General features: G+C 42.0%; 1 pseudogene; it reads left to right on the forward strand.

Moving 5' to 3' along the window:
• Window positions 1–11,358: 11,358 nt before the first annotated feature.
• Window positions 11,359–12,625, forward strand: LOC131411170 (macrophage metalloelastase-like; annotated as a pseudogene).
• Window positions 12,626–17,276: the final 4,651 nt, after the last annotated feature.

A 17,276-nucleotide genomic window follows, 5' to 3' on the forward strand; every position in this document is an offset into this window, starting at 1 on the left:
CCGACCTTGAAGGCAGCCAGTTAACAGTTGCCTGAATAATGGATGACATCGTTTTGTTTACTTGGAACAACTTATTTTTATTTAAATTTGAAACTATGCTATCTGCCTCCTAAGAAGTTGTCTGGTTCGGAAAATCAGGAAAAAAAATTCATGTCATAAATCTCTTATTTTGAACATAAAGAGGTATGCAATATGTATGTATCTCTTTAAAAAATGCGTTTCTCTCTAATCCCACTAAATACATGATCATAAAATACTTGGGTTTAAAGGATGCATGATAACTAGTCTGCCTGAGGCCATGTTTCTTTAAATCAAGCTCTATATATTCATGTTATATTAGCCTAGTAAACCACTCTGAAGATCTGCATCTTTTGAAGACAGTCAAAATGATATATTGAATGATACTACTTGGGAAATGTTAGAAATATCTGGCGTGGTGTGGTCTACATTTTGTCCTGCACCAGGATCATCTGGAAAGCTCTTCTCTTTTTTTTAAAGAGCAAATTTATATGTCCTAGCTCAAACCTACTGAATCATTCAGGGATGAGGTCCAGGAATCTGTATCTTTTAAAATCTCAGCACAATTCTGCTATGGCCCACTGGAGAACCAGGATTTGAGAACCACTAATTCAGTCCACTGACCCCAGTGAACCAACCTCACACAGATGAGGACCGTGTGGCCCAGGAAGGCCCCGAGTTTATGCTTTCAACAGGTGTCTATTAAGTGCCTACTGTGTGCAGGGCACTATTCCCAATACGGAAGCTACATCAGTGGACAGAATAGGCTAGAATCTCCTACTTCAATGGTTTGTTCAAAGTAATTCATTAAACACTTACTGCGTACCTATGATGTATTTTGTTAAGCTAAGTTCTGGAAATACAAAGGTATGAGAGGCGTTGTCCCTGCCTGCAGGGAGCTTACAGTCCAGCAAGAGACGTGTATGGAAGGACATAATCATAACACAATACGATAAATCCTATACAGTAGAGACACACACATGAGGCAGGACCAAAACAGGAGTGGGAGCAGGGAGGACTAGAGACCATTTTTGCCCATGATGCTTTTACTCCATTTTTTGTAGTTTTATTATTCTGCTAGTACTGCATTTAGTTAGTCATTTGGGAGCTACTAATGAGATGTTAGACTGGAATGCTGATTTACATTTTTGATGTCACTGAGGGAAAGAGGCCTATATGATTAAACTACAGTACAACTGCATAAAATTAAGTGCTAAGCTGGGAAGGTACTGATAAAAAGTGCCATTAGGGGTAGGCAAATAGGACTGTGGACTGGTAGGAGAGAGTCCAAGACGGGAAGGGAAGGGGAATGGACTTCTTTACATATCTACAATACTCCAGGCACTTCACACCTGCTACCTTATTAAATCCTCATTTGAATCTTCAAAGTAGTTATTATTACCAATCCCCCCTCCTTGTATAGAGGAAGATACAGAGGTTCAGAGAGGTTGGGAAACTTGCCCAAGGCCACACAGCTGGTAAGTGAGAGAGCTGGCATGCAAACTCAGGCCTCAAGGACTACCAACCTTTGGATTCTCCTACTCCACCTCCCAAGGTCCTGCACTTCCTGAGATGCAAGGGAAGAGCTCAGACCCCTTCAGATGGTCTAACAAAGCTCTAGGCGCTACCCTCTTTGCTTGATTATGAACTAGAAGCTGCACTAGAAAGGAACTTGAACCATGCATGGGTGCCCTGAACTTCTAAGCATGGAGCTTTCCTAGGCATTCTAGTTGTTACCCAGGGTTCAGCCAGAGGAAAGCATTGTTTGAGGAACCAGGCGCCTGCGATGGCCGGGGTGAGATAAGACTGCTGACGAATGCCGAGAGGCTGCTGTCGGGGCCTGTTCCATTCAAGCAGGAAAATGTGTCACTTCCTCCCGGCTCCTATATCGTTTCTCTTCGAGGGAGGAGGGGGAGGGATCTGAGCATTGAAAGAATTTAGAATGGGTCCGGGCGGGGTGAGGGGAAGGCCAGTCGGAGTGGAAGAGTAGGATTTAGCCGGCTCTGGCTACACCCTATTTAAAAGCCCCAGCGTATTTTTACTTCTTGGCTCATTTGCAGCCTACCCTTCTAACTGCGTCCTCATCCTTTTTTTAATTCAGTGCTGGAATCTCAGCGTACTTACTCCTCCCCCACCTCCTTCTCACACGCAAAATCTCACTCCTCAATCTTTGCTGCATCTATTTTTCGGCAAAGCTGAAACATTTAGAGCTGGCTGCATGCTTTTCCCCCCTCTGCATGGCCCCACCCAATAGAAATACACACACACACACACACACACACACACACACACACACACAGCACCCAGCTCCTGATTCCCACGGAATAGTTATTTTAAAGAGTCCTGGTTTTGCTAACAGCCACACTCAGCTATTTCTCCTTCATTGTCTCACTGGAAAAGGAATGGAAGGAAAGGAAACAGTGGGGTTGATTCTGAACCAATCTGAGTTTGTAGTGGAGCTACAGTATTTAGAAATAGAAGAGCTTATCATGTTTAACTTTCTTTCTGCGGATGAGAAAACTAGGGCCCACAGAGATTAAACGACTTATTCCAAGTCTCCCAGCTGGTTAGGGGCAGAACCCAGACTACAGCTTGTCCTCTCAGTGGACTTTGCACTGTCGTTAGAGATGAGGCCGGAGGTGCCTTGGTCACGCAGGCATTTCCAACGTACACAGTTCTTCGTTCTGTAATTTACTGCGTGTACATAACTGCACCACTTGGGCTTCTGCGGCATGTAGGGCCTTCCTTGAACCCCACCTTAGATCACTTCTTTCTTCAGACATCTGGGCTTGCCGCTCAGGTGCTTCTCGAGTTTCACCGGCAGTAACTCCTCTAACCTCTGGTGTTCTGAAGCCACCCAGACTTTGGCAACAACCGGTTTTCTTATTTGCCCTGTAACTTATTTGGAAGCAGCTGAGCTTTCCCCAAAACATGTTGGGACAATTCTAATTGGCAAGGTGTGTATCAACACTTCTAAACTCACCAGCCAACTTGCATTGTTCACCTTTCAAAGTGGCTCCAGGAGAGAAGCCGGTTCCCTTCCCAGCCCTCGCTCGATACCACACACACCCAACCCACGGGATCAGAAGGGCTTGTGCAAGGAGAATTTCCTGTTCTGCTGACTCATCTCCTGCAGTGGGATGCAAGACAGTTTATATTTTCTTTTCCAGCTTTTAAAGGGAAATGGAGTCTGACAAGTTTGGATCTCTTTGAGATAAGATCAAGTACAAGCAACGCCTGGTACATAGTAGGACTAAATAAATGAGCCTTGAATGTATTTATGATGGCCCAAACAGCTGACGCAGAGTGGTGAGTGCTCGGGTTGGGGTGCAAGCCTGGCTGGGGGTGGAACACGCTAAGGGGCTCTGAGCTTCCATTTTGGAGGGGGGCTCTTGACTACGTATTGGCCAAGAGGACGGTTTGAAGGGGGCATGCCTGGATTTCACTTGTGAGTGGGTAACAATGCAGCAACCCGACCTGATGGCCCATATGCTTTCCGACTGAGAACAAAGGCATTCCTCTTCTCCTAGCCAAACCTAAATCGAGGGAAGGATGATTCAACTCAGTGTAGGAAACAGCAGGAAATCCGTCAATAGCATTTACATTTGGGAGGCAATGGAGCCAGATTTTTGCCAAACAATATTGGAATTAAGGGAAAAGAAAGGATCCTGATAAGATTTGTGCATTTCAATGTACGTAAATTTTACCTTAAAAAAAATCTATATATACATAAATTAATGGAGTAGGGGCTGGAGAGTGAAGGGTACATGAAGGTCTATTATAATATTCTATTTACTTTGTAATGTTTGAAATGTTTTGTAATAAAAATATTTTGAACACTTGGATCCTATTTTTGGCTCTAATTTTCAATGTTTTCCTATGATTTTTATTCCTATACTTCAACATCTTCTGTAATATAGGGGTATCTGAATGTATCACTTCTTGGTAAGAATTGTAGGGGAGGAAGACTATTCTCTATCCACTCTGGGTCCTTTCTGGCTGGGCTACAAATTAAACTGACATGAGGCTGAATAGCAGGATAAAATCAAACAAAGTTTTACAACGTGTATACATGGCAGAGACCCAGGGAAAACTGGATAACTTGACAAGATGGCAGAGGTTCTCGTCTTAAATACTATCTTTAGCTAAACACAAAGGAGGATGTAGGGGGTGGGGGAGTCAGCTATAGGAGATTACCAGAAAAGCACAGGAAACAAGAGTGAGGTTACTATGCAGATTTAAGTCCTCACCTTCTGCACTGATAGGAGTTTCTAGAGAGAGGCATCCTCCCTTCTTCCTGGTACAGAGAGGGAGACACCTTTACAAATGGAGATCTCTCTTATAAATGTAAATGTCTCTTACAAAGGATAACTTCTACTTTTACTTGTTTTCAGAGCTTTGATAAGAATGGGCTTAGCAAGGACCCTCCCAGTCTATCCATACCCAGAGGTCTCTATGGTGATGGCCTGTCCTGGGGACAGGTCTTCTATCTTCAATTCTTTTAGGCAGTTAGTGGGAGGGAGGGGGTCAAAATTTCTTTCTGAGTCTTCTGAGCCTTTATTGGCTTCAGCTTGAAATAATCTGCATACCACTGTAGCACATCTTGGGGTGGCCTGCCCTGAACCCCATAAAAATGTTTAGAGTATTTGTAAAATCACATATAGGAAAGTACCCTGTAAATTATAATGTTCTATTGACATGTGGTAGTTAGAAATGTTCATGATTACTTTACCATGGTAAAGATAATCTGGGTACATAATAAAAAAAAATTCAAGCCATACAAAGGATATGACATGCAAGTTTCCCTCTCTCAGGATTCTCCTCCAGAAGCACCACTGTTATCATAGGAATTCTATGGATATGAAGTTTTTAAAATAAGTTGAAACCCCTAGGCCGGGGGTCTCAGGCTTGAGGAAAGATTCACGGAGGTGGAACCCAGAACTCCACATTTCTAACCAACCTTTCAGGGGCACAAGGATGCCCTGGGCATCTTGTTGAAATGCAGATTCTGATTCATTGGTCAAGGGTGGGGCCTGAGAGTCTGCATTTCTAACCAACTCTCACATGCTGCTGGTCCAGGACCACACTTTGAGCAGCAAGACTTTGAGGATTTCTAACTCTTCCTAGAAAACTCCTTAGACTTATTCAAATACTGTAGTGAGGTAGTAAAGCACGTAGAATTCTAAGAAACAATTTCATTTCTTATGGGCTCTAGAATCTAGAGCAAAAATAAACTCCTCTGTGCCACCCAGCTGGTGCCTCCCAAGTATAAAATCACATTTTCGTACCAACATATAGCCCCCAATTTTTTCACTTCACTGCCCCTCTCCCATGACAATGGACCTCAAAACATTTTTTGAGCTTTTAGCCTCAGCTTTTTGTGAGCTAAAATTAAACTAACAGGTAAGGTTTCCAGAAATTTGTATATATATATGAAATTTATATTATATATGGAATTTGGGGCTTCTTGCAGGGAGGGAAGAGGTTCATTTGGCATTATTGATTAACATTTTGGGAAATATTACAAACAACATCTCCTTTAATATTTGGAAGAATATCTATGAAGTAATCCAAATTATACCACAGTGGCATAAAAATTATTTTGAGCTGAAGACATTTGAGAATCAATAGATGCATAAACACGCTTTCTCTGCCCACCCCCCCACCTCCCCCCTACACACAGACACACACATACACCTATCCAACTAAAAGCAGAAACTTCTGGGAGTGAGGTTGTCCTAATTCCTCTCTTCTGGGCAGTTTCACTCCCAGGAAGGAGACCTAGAATGAAACTACCATAAATCCCCTCTCCAGATGAGTTTCATGTCCCAAAGAAGAGGAAGAAGACCCCTCATCCCTGCGTAAACAAACATTATCATAAATTATCTTTTTTTTTTTCCTGAGGAAGATCAGCCCTGAGCTAACATCTGCCAATCCTCCTCTTTTTGCTGAGGAAGACTGGCCCTGGGCTAGCATCCTTGCCCCTCTTCCTCCACTTTATATGCGATGCCGCTGCAGCATGGCCTGACAAGTGGTGCGTCAGTGTGCGCACGGGATTCGAACCCCAGGCTGCTGCAGTGGAGGGCGTGCACTTAACTGCTACGCCACCGGGCCAGCCCCTTATCATAAATTATCTTATCTCCCATTTTGTTCTCCTAAAAGCCCATTTGTTTTTCCTAAAGAAACCCATTTTTTCTTCCCATAGGAGCCTTTTTCTCCCCCCTCTCTTTTCCCTATTAAGTTAGATATATAAACTCCTAACTCTAGCTATTGAGCTGAGCCACTTTCTTTGTGAGCGCCTGAGTACCTGCTGAATAAACCTTATCTTTTCTCTTGCTAATCTGGCTTTTCTCAATTTAATTCACTGACCCTCAAGGAATGAACATAAGAGGGTAGAGGAAAAGTTTTTCCTTCCTGGCACATATTTACAATACCTCGCATATCATAGAAAATTCTTGATGGAAAGTATGTATTACTTCTTTTCTATTTGAAATTTGTTTTTAAATTGTGGTAAAATATACATAGCATAAAATTTACCATAGTAATAATTTTTAAGAGTATAGTTCAGTATTATTAAGTGCATTCATATTGTTGTACCACCAATCTCCAGAACTTTTTCATCTTGCAAAACTGAAACTCTGTCCCCATTAAACAACAATTCCGCATTCCCCCTTCCCCCCAGCCCCCGGGAACCACCATTCTGCTTTCTGTTTCTGTGAACTTGACTACTCTAGATATCTCATATATGTGGACTCATACAGGATTCATTTTTTTGTGACTGGCTTATTTCTCTTAGGATAGTGTCCTTAATGTTCCTCCGTCTATTTGAATTTTTTTTTTTTTGGTGAGGAGGACTAGCCCTGAGCTAACATCCGATGCCAATCCTCCCCTTTTCTCTTGAGGAAGATTGGCCCTGAGCTAACATCCGTGCCCATCTTCCTCTATTTTATGTGGGATGCTGCCACAGCATGGCTTGACAAGCAATGTGTTTGTGCACTCCCGGGATCCAAACTTGTGAACCCTGGGCCGCCAAAGCGGAGCCTGTGCACTTAACTGCTTGTGCCACTGGGCCAGGCCCTATTTGAATTTTTTTAAGAAAATGAATACTCATTCATAGAGATATTCCAGAGTCAGTGTTCTGTGAAGTTTCCTATCTTCAGATTTTACTTTTGTAAGGGTAAGTTTTAACTTCAGTGTGTGAGCGTGTGTGTGTGTGTATGCATGTGTGCATATGCCTACACACATACGCATGCCTTGTGCCTATCTATATGATTTGTTTTATTTTTCTTGTCAAGGCTGGTACTTCACTATCTGAAAGGCTTTAAGTGATTCATGTCATTTTTACCTCACACTATTCCTGTTAAGTCACGGAGCTAAAATAAATAGATATTTCAGAAACCAGTAAGCCATTTGTCGAAAGTCTGATTGCAGGGCTGCTCTGTTTGGGGCTGAGTTGGCTCCAGCGCTGTTCCAGGGGAGACAAAGTTTTGGTTGTAATCCCTGAGTGGGTCAGTTTTCTCATGGTGTATGTTCTATGGGCACCATGTCCATTCTAACCCCCAGCCCCCTTGATTCACAAGGGGGTGCACAACCACGGGAGGGCTGTCTATAAAATCACCAAGGCCGTGTCCAGGACTGTGGCATCATCGCTATGAATAAGGACACATTCGTGTCCCTGGCTTCCTCCCAAGTGTCCTTCAATTCCTGCCAGAAGGGACTGAGAAAAACGAGGCTCCATCTTCCTGGAAATTGTCTTATTTTTATCAATCTGGATGCTGATCCTCTGAGGAGGCAAGGCCAGAGGTCCCCCCGGGCGACTGTGATGGAGGGTGGTGGGAGAGGACAGAACTTGAATTCGAGCCCTGGCACTGCCACTCGTGTCCCTGAGAGGAGCCCATTTGCTACCATACCACAGTGCTTGGGACGTACTGGACACATGGAAGGCAACCAGTAACTATTTATTAAGAAACATGAGTGAATGTTGCACTAACTGGTTGTGACCTTGCACAAACCAGTTAACCTCCCTTGTCTTCAATTTCCTTCTCTGCAAAATGGAATGATGGGCTAGAAAGAGCTCTGTTTTTCCTCTCAGCTTGAGTATTCTTTGATTTGAGAAGGAACTTTCTAAATTTAACTGTTATCACTTCTATGTCAGCATGTTCTGGGTAGGGATAAATTCCAAGAGAACAGTTTTAAAAATGTATCTTCCCAGAGAAATAGAATTGTTTTTCTCCTTAGGGTAACACTTTGGAGTTGGGGGTTGGGCAGAGAAGAAGAGCAGACTTTTAGAGATTTGTCATCAGCCTAGAATAAGAGTCTATAGATGGTTGCTTGTCACTGCCTCAGGTCACTTTTGGGACATCAGGAATAACTTGGTAAGGAAGACAGAATGATGCTCTATTAAAAAAATCTCATTATGAAAGAGGAATCAATAATCAAACTATCCAAATTATCCAATAAGGATAATATATGCTTATAGGCATTTGAAAAACCACTATGCCTTTTACAGTTTACTACATATATCAGTTATACAAGATTTTGATCAATTTGCTTAAAACAATTTGCTTATAAAGCAAAAAAAAAAAAAGTGGAAATCTGTGATAGGCAAAGTTTTCCTTCTCTGATAAGTTGAGTATTCTGTGAAGTGGTTGGTAACTTACCACTCCTGCTGCCTTTTAGCAGGACAATGAGGCAGCCTGTTGTGGTCCTGTTTTATAGCTGGGACATTTCCGGTAGAGGCAGGCTCGGTACAAAATGAAAGTATAATCGTACTGTTGTTCAAAACGATGTTATTTTCACTCCTGAAGAAGAGTGTGTGCTTGTTACCAAACCCTAAGAAAGACACAATGGCACTAGGAGTAAAGGCCCCTGGGAGCCCTGATCTGAGCATTATCCTTTTCTGCTTAATTATCAAACACTTTCCTTATTCAAAAGCCTTATTCAAAAGGAGGCACAGAATTTTGTTGGACGGATACTCAAGACACTCGGCACAGAGCCTGCGTCTGGGAAAGGGGGGTGGCGACTGGGAGACTGGAGTCAGGTTGAGAAATAGAAACTCCATTTTCATAATATATTTTTTATATTTGAATTTTTCAAGACCATATGCATATAGTACATTTTCAACTTTTACAAAGAGCTATAAATCATTACTCAAGCTATCAGGATAAAGTCTGGTTTAAAAACATGGACCAAATTGTCAACAGGCTAATAAGTAAAAAGTGTAATAAAACTGTGGAGAAGAAAAGCTGAGAATGACATCATGGCATGCTGAAAACAATGTCAGAATGGCAGTCAAGAGGGACTCTACTTCTGTCTAGTTTGGTCATCTTGACAGGTTATTTACCTTTTTTGGTCCTTAACTCCCCCACACCAACACTAGGAGGTCGGTCAGTGGTTCTCAATCCCCCCGGCTGTATAGTAGAAAAATAGTCTAAAAAAATAGTCTTGCTTAGATCCCAGTTCCTCGTAGATTCTGATTTAACTGGTCTGAAGACACTGATCTGTCAGTGTTTCTCAACATTTTTTTTCCATTATTTCTACTCTAACAAGCCTTTTTAAAGATATATTTTTCCTAATTGCCCTCTCCCATAAAATTTTAATTCTACCAGATTTGTTTATGTACTGTAGGTACATCTGTGCTTTATACATAAATAGAGTAAGACTTTTTTTGCCCATGTTGAGAATTCATGGTCTAGATGAACTTTGAGTTCCCTTATAAGTTTAACAATTATATAACTCTGTAAGTTTAACTATCTGAAATAGCAGAAGAAAGAAATGAAAAAGACGATACAGTATAGTGCAAATTCCAACATAGTCTCCACTGAATTTTTTTTTTTTTTTGTAAGGAAGATCAGCCCTGTGCTAACATCCATGCCCATCCTCCTCTTTTTGCTGAGGAAGGCTGGCCCTGGGCTAACATCTGTGCCCATCTTCCTCCACTTTATATGGGATGCCACCACAGCGTGGCCTGACAAGCAGTACATCGGTGCACGCCCGGGATCTGAACCCGGGCCGCCAGCAGCAGAGTGCGCACACCTAACCACTACGCCATGGGCCTGGCCCTTCTACTGAGATTTGATATTCAGCTGTACAATACCCACACGTATGTGCTGCGCCCTGTGGGGTTGGATCTGCCTTGCCAGTTTAAGACATTACACTCAATGAAGGAAGCAGACGGGGTGGGGGTGGCGGGGTGAATTTCAGACAAACGTGGAGAAGATCCATCTCCCATGGGAATTTCCTGACCACCATAGCTGTGTAGTAGTTGGCAGGACTGCCTCACACAGTAGTGACCTGCCAACACTGGGAGTGGTTAAACAGAGGCCAGATATAAAAGAGAATCCCAGAATTTGTTGGGAATTTGAATTAAATAACCTCTAAGGGCCCTTTTAAACATAATTCTATGCCCCAAGCAAGAGCGAGTAATCTGAATAAAAGAAACGATCTCCCCTCTCTGGGCTCCCACGGCAGGTGGATGTGTGTTAGACGGTACTAACCACCTCTGCTCGGACTGGGGGTATTTATAAACGTGTTTGTGGTCCTGCTACTCTAAAAAGGGCATGAGAAAAGTTCAGCTGCTGCCCATCTAGTGGGCAAGACAAATAACAGCTATGGTTCTCAAAGAGGGTGGAATGACTTCCAGTAAAATGTTTTAAATTAAGTCCTTTCATTCTGAGGGAACCCTTTGTATGTAGGCCGGACCCCGCACAATAGCATTTGTTTGATTTAACAACAACGTCAACAAAAAGCTCAGAAAAGCCTAAAAGTTCTAGATAAGATTTGTAGATACACAGAGCCCTAATTTTAAAAATCAGGCTTGATCTGAGATATTCATGATGCCACCATTTGTGGACATGATCCCAAGTGCTGGGGCTTCCTCGCTCTGGCTGAACAGGGGCTCCACGTTCCTCACCTGTTTTCATGTCAATGCAACTCTGAAAACCTTTTTGGTCTAAAGGTGAAGATTCAGGGTCAAACAAGAGAGTGAGAGGTGGAAGGAAGATATCAGCCTGTAAAATAAAAAATAGCAAATAAACAACAACAACAATAATAAATCTGGAAACTCAGATTGGCCTGTGTGCCCTCAAGGGTCTTACAATACAGTTGGTAAATTAGATCATTTTTATGAAAAGTTAAGTAATAATATAAGGTACTATTAAATAGGAGGTACAGATAATAAGGAATTTAGAGGTGGGAGTGCTCCCTGAGATCTGATGTCAGAGGCATTCAGGAATGCTGGGGGTGGAAACACCTGCATATATATAGGGCAGGAATAAAAGCGAGCTGGAGACTAAAAAGGAACAAAGTAAATTGGGTTAAACTCTTCAAAAGAAGTTTAGGATGAATTTTCTTCTCTTAATTCTGGTGCTTCAAGGTACTATTTCTGGAGCTGTTCCTCTGCTTAATAGTACAAGTCCAGAAGAAAATGATGTGGTGTTTGCACAAAGCTACCTGGGTACCTTTTATGGCCTCCAGATGGAAAGAGGGAAGCCAGCATGAGCGACATGTCACGTCACCTACAGAATCAAGAATTACACTCCTCACGTGGTATAGAAGGATGTTGACTATGCCATCCTGAAGGCTTTTCAAGTATGGAGTGATGTGACCCCTGAAATTCAGACAGATTAACTCCATTGAGGCTGATATTATGATATATTTCACACAAGGAGCTCACAGGGATGCCATTCCTTTTGATGGCAGAGGTAGAACCATCACCCACGCTTATGGACCTGGAGCTAATATTGGAGGAGACTTGCATTTTGATGAGGCTGAAATCTGGATTAAACACACCAAAGGCGTAAACTTGTTTCTTGTTGCTGTTGATGAGCTTGGTCATTGCAAAGATCCAAAGGCTATTATGTTCCCCCTCTACAGTTGTGTTGTCCTCAACAGATTTCACCTCTCTACTGCTGACATCTGTGACATTCAGTCCCACTATGGAGACTCGTAAAAGCAACAACCTATGTCACATCCTTACACAATGGAACCAGCCACCTGTGATCTCAGTTTGAGTGTTGATGCTATCACTACAAGTGGAGGAAAAATCTTTTTCTTTAAAGATGGGTTCTTTTGGTGGAAGCTTCTGAGCTATCAAGCCACTTATGAAATTGGAGCCAGGAGTCAAGTTTTTCTTTTCAAAAATGACAAGTACTGGTTAATCATTGATTTAAAACCACAGCCAAACTACCCCAAGAGCACATGTTTTCTGGGCTTCCCTGACTCTGAAAAGATTGCTGCTGCTGTTTTTAATCCACTCTTCTGCAAGATCTACCTCTTTGTGGATAAACAATATTAGAAGTGAGATGAGAGAAGACATTTCATGGACCTTGGTCATCCCATATTGATTACTGAGAAATTTCCAGGAATTGGACCTAAAATTGATGCAGTCTTCTACTCTAAAGGATACAACAATTTCTTCCCAGGATGTAATCAACCTGAATGTGACAAGTTATCCAATCGTGTCACCAAAGACTCGAAAGCAATCGTGGGTTTGGTTGCTAGGAAAGGTGTAACTAGTGGCATACGTCAATTGACTTCAGCTCACTACGTATTTGTTGCGTGTGGGCTTTCTGTCTAACATGTCTTTAGATAGTGGCATCTTAAAATAAGAAGGTAAAATTTATAGATTAATGATTATGAAAAATATAAACTGAACTTTTTATAACATTTTTCAATTTTGAAAACCTCCAGGGTATAGTCTCTCCATTTTCAATTTTTACTGTTAAGTTTGGAAATAGAAACCCTCAAAGGCCAAGAGGAAATCTTTTGGAGAATGCTCAATAAGTTGGCTCCTAAAAATCTTCGGACTGAGAAATTATAATTACCCCTCTCTGGCTTGCCTAAAATTAGGAAATGACATGTTGATTACCTTTATGTTTTTCAACAAGGGCATCATTTTAATTGAGTGAAAACGGAATAGACCTTAGAACTTAAAGAAAAATGGAACTATGTAAGTAAACTATTTAAATTGTGGTAATAAATTTTATTCTGTTTCAGGATTGACTTTCTTAATATTACATATAAAGTATACATAAATTAAAACTATGAAAGAAAAAAAACCAACTGGAGCAGTGTTCTGTTTGGATCCCCTAATCCTATGCCAAAGGCAACCTCCCCTGGGCTTTGACCTATTTTGGATTCCCAGTCTCCACTTCTGTGTTCACTCCTGGGCCTGTTGTGGTCTCAGCCTCCCAATGACCAGCTTTGGCCTTTGCTGGTGGACAACTCCCTGTGAGGCACTCCCAGGACACACCTCCATGACTGTCTCACCTTCGGGGTGTGGCAGGAAGCAACTGGACCTAGGCCTGTGGGCAGCTTAGGACTTAGGCAAGTATGGGGATCAGAGGAGGGTGTTTCATGCAGGGGGAATGATCTGAAGAAAGATGCAGAATGGAAAATATGGAAGGTGTTTGGGGGGCTGTGTGTTGGTCAGTTTACCTGGAACAGATGTTTTGCAGTGGGGAGCAATGAAGTAAGGCTGGAAAGGGAGCTCAGAGTTCTACTGATGGAAGCTTCTGGATGCCAAGCCAAGGATTGAACTCAAGGTCTTTAAGACCCAAAGATACAACAGAACTGACGCTGGAACTCTAGGTACTGTAAAGAAATAAAACGCTGGGGGAAGGAAGGTAGCATTAACTGCTGACATCAGATCCCTCCTAGTTGCTGGATCTTCTTGCACAATTTGTAGTCAGGCTCTTTGGGAAGGAAAGGGTCTTAGGGAAGGGCTAACTCTGTTCTCCCAGAGGGTGGGCAAACCCACATTTCACTACGTTTACAGAATCATAGACTTTTAGGGTGAGAAAGGGCCTTAAAGTCCGATACTTCATGCCCTCATCCATTGTTTAAAAACTTGAAACATCCTATAACAGGGCACCCAGCCTAGACTTAAACTCTTCCAGTGTTGGGTGGCTCCCTACTTCTCGGAGCAAACTGTAACCTTCATCTGTTTCAGCTAGTTCAAGCTCCTTGGGGTTACACGGAGCACCTCTAATCCCTCTCCCAGGTTTTCTCTTCCCTTTTTTCCCCGTCATCACTCCAGGCTGAACATCCCTAGGTCCTTGAAACGTTTCTCATGTAACATGATTTTGAGTCTCCTCCCATTCTCATTTATGTCCTTGTAATATCTTTCTTTTTAAAGAATAATGTTTTATGGGTAGGTTTTTTAAAGTGAGATTGTAGTATACATGCCATAAAATTCACCCATTGTAGGGTGAATTTCAAACACTTCCGTCGCCCAAAAGGTTTCCTTGTGCCCCATGCAGTCAATCCATATACCCACCCCTAGCTCTAGGCAACCACTGATCTGCTTTCTGTCTCTATAGTTTTTTTTTTCAGGGTTGCTTTTTATATAATTTTTTTTTCTATCAGCCACCTGAGAGCCCATGGAAATAGCTTTGTATTACAGAACATTCCTTTAAGATTGTCTTTCTTTTGGATTTTTGCCTATAGATGCAGACAGGGTTAAAAATTCAAAAATGATTGTTCCATAATGGGTTATTATATAATTTATCTTTCTAATCGCTAAAGAATTATCCAAATAGTATCCAGAGGCTCTCCCAAAATATCGCTTGGAGCTACTGTCCCACTATAGCGCACTGAGTGGACTATTGATCCAACCCAGCGGGGCAGGTCATTCAACTTTGACGCCTTGCCTGGGGTCGAAGGATGAGGACGTGGTGGAGCACATAGAGCCCTCAGATCCTCCATGCTCAGTCCTGCCATTGTTTATGTCCTGCCCCCTGTAAGAAGCACTTCCCTACTCTCCCCCAGCTTGAATCCAACCCACTCTGAGATCCAGCCCAGGTCTTGAATGCTTTCACTGACCACACACTGGAAAAGCTCTCTATGTTCAAATACCACGTATTTGACCCCTGACTACTGGTTTCTCCCTCCTTTGAGCCCCTCTCAATCTTTGAACTTTTATTATTTTCTGCCTTATTTCATAGTCCTTTGAGTGCTTCATTATGCCGTGGGTGCCACGTGGGCAGCAGCTTAATCATCTTTCGGGGGCTGATGTAGTGCTTTGTGCATAATAATAACAATAAAATAACGACTGCCCACATTTGCACATCCCTTTGCATTTTCCAAAGTGCTTTCATGTCCATTCCACAATTTGACCCATGGAAATTCTGTGGTAAAGGTATGATTAGTATACTCTTTTTACAAACGAGAAATCTGTGCCCAGGGTCCTCGCTTCTAAGATATTCTGATGTGAAGTGCCATTACTCTGCTACACTACCCTACGGCTCAATAAATCTTTATTGAATTGATTTAATGCTACTTGGTTGGTCGTGTCACGTCGATATGGATGAGGGTACAAGAAGTAAGGAGACGAGTTGGGTTGTTCTTTGTTGTAGATTTTGTTACTATTCATGTATTCATTATGTATTAATCCATTTTTATTCATTCAACAGACAAGTTCTGAGGGCCAACTCTGGTCTGGTGCCAGGCACTGGTTAAGTACTGGGAATGCACAAAAAGTTTCAGACACTGTCCTCAGGTTTCTTGCCGAATTGTAAGGGAGACACACAAGTAAACCAACAATTGAAATGTAAAAATATACAGTGCTAAGGCTGTGGGAGGCTTGAGGGGGCCTTAAATTCAGTCTGGGGATGTCAGCGAAGAAGCAAGGGCATCTTCTGAGCTGAGTCTTGAAGGGCAGGCAGGAGTTAGCCAGGTGTTTCTTGAGAGAGAAAAAGATGTCCCAGGCTTGATGAATGACAGCCCTGCATACTGTGGGAAGGTGGGGTGGGCAGTGGGAGTCAGATTTGCTCGAGGTCGTGTAAAAGTTTTGGCAGGATAGAAAGCAGTGCATTCTGGCAGCTAAAGGTTTTCATGTCAGATGCATGTGAATTTGAAACCCAGCTCTGTCATTAATAGCTGTGTGACTTTGAACCAGTCATTTAAGTTCTTACTTAGACTCTTAGTTTCCTTCTCTGTGAAACAGATAAAAGTTCTCTCTCATAGAATGTTGTGAGGAATGTAAGCAAGACGGAAGATACAGCATTTAGCAGTGTCTGGTGCCCTGGAAGATCTTAATAAGTAAGAGAAGGCCAGATTTCTCAAAATTGTTGTTGTCCTTTGTAGTATCACTAAGAGATGGAATTGGCAAGAGAAGCTGGATGTACCAGCCACTACCTTCCCCCTCTCCTTCCTCTGAGAAATGCAGCTCCCCCACCCTACAGGGCAGACCAAATGCCCACCTTCTGCCAGCACACGCCCATGGTAGCAAAAAGAAGAGGAGGAGAGGTGGGAGAGATGACTACAGCACAGAAACACAAGTTGAAACACTGAACCAAAAGTGAAAGGGTAAAATTGGAATTAAAATTGAGGAGTGGGATCTCACCACTCCTGTTCAACATAGTACTGGAGGTTTTGGCCAGAGCAATTAGGCAAGAAAAAGGAATAAAAGGAATCCAAATAGGTAACAAAGAAGTGAAACTCTCACTATTTGCAGATGACATGATTGTATATATAGAAAACCCTAAAGAATCTGTTGGAAAACTGTTAGAAACAATCAACAACTACAGCAAAGTTGCAGGGTACAAAATCAATCTACAAAAATCAGTTGCATTTCTATATGCTAATAATGAACTAACAGAAAGAGAGCTCAAAAAGATAATACCATTTACAATTGCATCAAAAAGAATAAAATACCTAGGAATAAATCTTACCAAGGAGGTGAAGGACCTATACAATGAGAACTACAAGACATTATTGAGGGAAATCCACGATGACATAAAGAAATGGAAAGATATCCCATGCACGTGGATTGGAAGAATAAACATAGTTAAAATGTCTATATTACCTAAAGCAATCTACAGATTCAATGCAATCCCAATCAGAATCCCAATGACATTCTTCACAGAAATAGAAAAAAGAATACTAAAATTTATATGGGGCAACAAAAGACCCCGAATAGCTAAAGAAATCCTAAAGAAAAAGAACAAAGCAGGAGGCATCACAATTCCTGACTTCAAAACATACTACAAAGCAATAGTAATCAAAACAGCATGGTACTGGTACAAAAACAGACACACAGATCAATGGAACAGAATTGAAAGCCCAGAAATAAAACCACACATATACGGACAGCTAATTTTCGACAAAGGTGCTAAGAACATGCAATGGAGAAAGGAAAGTCTCTTCAACAAATGGTGTTGGGAAAACTGGACAGCCACATGCAAAAGAATGAAAGTGGACCATGTGCTATCGCCATTCACAAAAATTAACTCAAAATGGATCAAAGACCTGAAGGT

This window comes from Diceros bicornis, chromosome 11 (genome assembly GCF_020826845.1).
Source record: "Diceros bicornis minor isolate mBicDic1 chromosome 11, mDicBic1.mat.cur, whole genome shotgun sequence".
NCBI lineage: Eukaryota > Metazoa > Chordata > Mammalia > Perissodactyla > Rhinocerotidae > Diceros > Diceros bicornis.